Genomic DNA, 5,472 nt, shown 5'->3' on the forward strand with positions numbered 1-5,472 from the left:
TGAGTACTATGTTATTAACCATTAACGATGTTCCTCAGGGATTGGTACTGGTACCGAAATTACTTACAATTTATATGGATGATATGGATTTTGCAGCCATGCACATCATGTCAAGGTCTGCAGTTGACACAAAGGTGAGTAGCAGAGCAAAGTGTGCGGAGGACTGTGAAAATCTGCAGAGGAACATTGAAATATTGAGTTAATGGGAAATATTCTGGCAGATGGAATTCCGGATTTGAAGGTGTTCGCTGATGACAGGAGACTAAGTGGAATAAGCTTATATCGAAAATTCAGAAGAATGAGGCCGGATCTCTTGGAAACATATAAGATTATGAAGGTCATGTGTGAGATAGAAGTCGAGAGCATGTTTATTAGCAGATGAAACTAGGGCAAGAGGGCACAGCCTCTAGATTAGAACGAGATATAGGACTGAATTGAGAAGAAATTTCTTCAACCAGAGGGTTGTTCCTCGATGGAATGCTTGCCCAACGATGTAGTTGATGCTACATCAATCAATGTGTTTTAAGCTCGGGCTGCTTTTTTAACAATAAAGGAAGTAAAGAGAACCTTCAGAGTTTGATTAAGTGGATGTGTGTACATGGAAAGATAAGGTATGAGCTGAATGAATGGCGAAGCAGTCTCTAAGGCCTGTGAGGCAAAGCCTTGCTCCTCGTTCTCACGTACTATGAATGAATGTGTCACATATTACGCGATTTTAGGGAAAGCTTCCATGGAGCAGTTGGGGGAGGTGTTGTCTGAGAAGGCGCAGTGCACCACGATGCCCGGGATGGAATGGTTCCTGGGGAAGGCGGACAAGAGCGGGGAGGGGGATGTATGTTTGGTAATAGCATTTTGCTGGAGGTGGTGGAATTAGGAAATTATTTTGTTGATCACGTGGAGTACCAGAGTGCTTAAAGCTCCAGACCAATTTCTGAAAAATAATGGGATGAGAATGGATCGTTGCTTCGTGATGGACATTTGCAAGCTGGGTCCAAAGTCCTTCTTTGGTGCAGTGAAAGTCACAATGTCTTTGAGAATCTAACTTTACCAGCCATATACCATTGTGGCCACAAGAGCAGGTCATAGTCAGAGATTTTCTTGACTCCTAAAGCGTGGATAACACATAGCCTGCGATTACACGCCACCGATGATTTGTCTCTGGCAGTCTCCACTAACAGTTATTCACACTCAGAGCGAGAGCGTTATTCACCTCATTGTCCAAATGTTCTTCTCTTTATTTTCTTCTTTCCCTACCAACTGTTTACTACGTTACAATACAGAATGAGACATGATGGGATAGTTCCTTTTCGCCTGGATGATTGCAGTGTGAAAGAAACAATGTACAGAAGAAGCACAACAGTTTAGTCAGCATCTGAGTAGCAAGAGATATTTAAATTCCAACCTACTTGAGGATTCCTTACTGCAGTTGTAACAATATTGAAAAGCTCAAAACCGTCCAGAACAGAGCAGCTGAATTGAGGAGCAACACATAACTAATAAAACATCGACAAACATCCATTCCCATCATAACCAAACGCTCAGACATGCAGTCTGCACCATTCACTAGATGCACTGCAGATATTTACCAAGGCTCCATCAAAAGTACATTACAAACTCACAACTGCATCCATCTAAAAGGAAAAGGGCATTCAACAGATAGGAAAGGCCACTTACCATCCTGATCTCGAAATATATTGCCATTACTCCAGAATCACTGGGTCAAAATTGTGGATTTCTCTTATGTATAATTCGGATCTGCCGACAACACACAGAAACGATGTTTCAAGATGGAAGCTCATCATCACCTTATCCAGTCAAATCAGGAACGAACAATAAATGCTGACCTGTTCTGGAATACCCACATCCGATGAAGAATTAAAATCATACGCTTTGGTGTTCTGAGGATTCTCTCTTACTGAGATATTTCTGGATTTATATGAGTGGTATCAAAGATGAGGATTTGCTGTTGGGAAATTGAAACGAAGCATTTCATCAGAATTTGAAGGAGTTGGTTTGTTCCATATAGCCTGAAGCTTATCGGCCTTTGAAAATGACAGCAGAAAGCTACATTCACAGTGGAGTGAAAGTATTCACTATCTGAAATATCGAGGCATAATTGGAGCGACGCTGGAGAGTAACTGTGGAAATGTGATGACGATTCAATTACTTGTCTGCCCTGAAAATTCATCAGGGCAACCACACCGAGGGAAAGCCATTCAACTGTTTTGAGTGTGGAAAGGGAGTTGCTCAGTTCTCTAACTTGCTGACTCACCAGTGGTTTCACACGGACAAGAAACCATTTCATGGCCCAGAGTATGAGAAAGGCATTAAAACGTCTCACGAACTGCTGTACCATCAACGTGTTCACGCTGACGAGAAACCATTCAAGTGCTCTCTCAGAGGGAATAGGTTCAGGCGGTCAATTGATCTCAATTTACATCTGCGAACTCAGTGGAGAGAGGCCGTTCGCCTGTTCTAAGAATGGGAAAGGATTCTTTCAGTCATTCAGTCTGCTGAAGCACCAGTGAGTTCACACAGAGGAAAGAACATTTGTCCGCTGTGATTTGAAATAATTAATTGATTCTGGCAATCTGCTGAAATACAAGCAAGTTCATACTGGAAAGAGACCATTCACCTGAATGTATACAATTTGCCTTTGAATGGAAAAGTGAACCAGAATTGACTTTCTGGGTGTACTGTTACACTTAGGAAGGCATTTGCTAAATCCAAAGCAGAGAACCATTTACTGTCCAGTGGAATTTCAGCTAATATAGTACAAGGATTAGGAATATTTGGGGCGAGCTGAACAACAGCATAATTAACTACCTGCAGGTCTTGAACAAACGTCCATTTCCCGATTCACCTGGAATGTTTGCCTTTTTGGCTGGAAAGATGGGGGCTCTCACCGGTGATTATCCGCAGGGGATTATGACTCCAGCCTTCAGGAGGGATTCAAAGACTGGAATAATTCCTTTCACAGCCTCGGGTTTTAACGGGTCTTGTGTTCTGCAAGGACAATACTAAGACTTCGGGATTATTCTTTTGGTTTCACAGCTTTGTATGAACCCCACATCACGTTTACCATTTGCCCTGCACTCAGCAAGGACCCTTCTTAATCTTGGGTGCGAGCCATCTTCCACAGCTCAACGCCAGCCTACCCTCTTGGCGGGGGTTACCTGGATTGCCCTACCTGCCTGAGTTAGCCAATTTAGTTTCTCTATAAATGTCCTTATTTCTGCATTGAAGCAGATATGCACATCGTCCCTGAAGACACAAGCTTTCTGTTTTGTGTGCCGGTAGTACCCATGGTCCCAAATCCTGCCACCTGTCACTGGATGTGTTCGCCAATGGTATTTGAGGAAAGGAGCGTTCCAGAGGATAGGGTCTAAAAGATAGGGTCTACTTGCCTCACAGACATTTTGGATAAGTTTACACTGACTGCACATCTGTGATTGTTCCAATAAAAGTCGCACAATAATAACTGATCTAGTTCAAACAATCTCCTAAAACAATCCTGCTCATATGATTTGTAAGGGTCATGACGGTGTATGCGTGCTGTGCAGTGCCTCTTATCTGCAGCAAGAAAATCGGTGTTTATGGGATTTACATGGTTACTTGCTACCTGGGCGAGCGAATCGCTCACTGAACTTATGGGTCTCTGGGTAATCATCACTCATAGCCATGCATCAGGTGTCGTGAGTCGGGTTTTACAGCCTGCGCTGTTAAATCTTCTTTTTTGTATTACCTGCAAGCCTGTCGGGGTACTGCACAAATCCGACCCCAGCCTCACTATGAGATCGCCAGCCATCAGATTTAAAGGACAGAATTCCGAGAAATGAAATGAGAATTGAAATGTTTCACCGTCACTGATTTCGCACAATAGGGGTGCGGTGAATCTCTTTCGTGTCACGAATCCTGACGCATCCATTGCATCGACTCTCTCAACTGCCTAGATTTAAGGACTGAATATGTTGCCCCTGTATCTACCAAAATGGTAACTGGCGTACCTTCCACATATAATACAATTTCCCTTGATAATAGAATTCGCTTCTTCTTATCAACACCTCAATGTCAGGGACCTGAAACATTCGAGTTCCTTTCCAGATTCGGCGTCGTTTTTTTTCCCCATTCCTTGACTGGTAATATGGTAGTTTACTGGCCTGTAAGTCTGTTAATAGTTCGGTTTAAATTTACATTTTTTTTCTTTCTGTCTGCAATACTTGCCTCTGCAAAGTCAGGTTCTAACTTCTTTGTTTCCCTGTGCTTTTATTGGTTTCGAAATAAATGCTAATTTCCCATTACCATGGACATCACATTATTTTTGCAGGTCGCTGCAACAGCGAGGGCTGAAGTGCCTGCACTGCATTGTAACGTTATATGTAGTAAGCTACATTTCCTGCTGGTTTCTGATGTCTCTCCTCACTGTGGAAGTTTCCAGTCACATCTTCCAGAGATTTGACTGCACTTCATTTAATAGAGGCAACTGTATTTCCTGCTCAGAATGTGATTTCTCTGCAATGGAGAGAGGAAAACAGAGTCTGTGACAAAACTGAGATCACTTGCGTTCTGTCCAGAATCAACAAAAACTAGCCCGATCTTCCAGTCACATTACTTCACATTTCACTGTTTGCCCACCCTTCAGGCTCTTTGCCTGTATTCCTGATGAAGGGCTGTTGCCCGAAACGTCGATTTTACTGCTCCTCGGATGCTGCCTGAACTACTGTACAATTCCAGCTCCACTCTAATCGAGACACTGTGTTCCCAAGCCATTATTCCGGTCTCTGGTTTGCTGCAGTGCTCCTTCAAGGAATAACACAAGCTGGAAGTCCTGCAACTCATTTTCTACAGACAGTCCATGCAAACTTTAGGACCCAACATCAAGTTCAATCATTTTAGAACCCGTCCGCCCTCTTCCACATTCTTCACCCAACCTTCCATCTCATCAATTCCGAAGACAGATCATTGGACTCGAAATGTTAACTTTCCTTTCTCATGAGATATGGACACGAGATGCTGAATTTTTTCTGACCTTTTGGCTTTACTTCAGGGAACTTTGCTTGTCTGTTATAATCGCCAGACTGCTGGAAGCTTCTGATTGCAGGATGAGATATTCAGAGGAGATGACAGGAATGGCAAGGGCTGGACCATTTCCATTGTGAAGGTAGACGAGGTAGGTTGGGGGATGTTTATTGAAGAGCTGAGAAGGCTCTTTGAGTAACCGATTAACATGCACATTTTATGAAGAGGATAGATATGTATGAGAGGGATCAGCCTGTATTGGGAAGGAATAGAGTGACATAAATGAAAGACAGGAGACAAGATATTTTGAGGAGATTTTGGGAGAATGCTTTCACCAGTAGAGTGTTGCTTATCTGGAAATCATTATCTGAGCATGTGGTAAAGCTACATGTCATGAGAACGTTCCAGCAGTCTGTAGCCGAACACTTGAAGAGCCAGAGCACACGTGGATAA

Source organism: Hemiscyllium ocellatum, unplaced genomic scaffold (genome assembly GCF_020745735.1).
Source record: "Hemiscyllium ocellatum isolate sHemOce1 unplaced genomic scaffold, sHemOce1.pat.X.cur. scaffold_243_pat_ctg1, whole genome shotgun sequence".
Classification (NCBI taxonomy): domain Eukaryota; kingdom Metazoa; phylum Chordata; class Chondrichthyes; order Orectolobiformes; family Hemiscylliidae; genus Hemiscyllium; species Hemiscyllium ocellatum.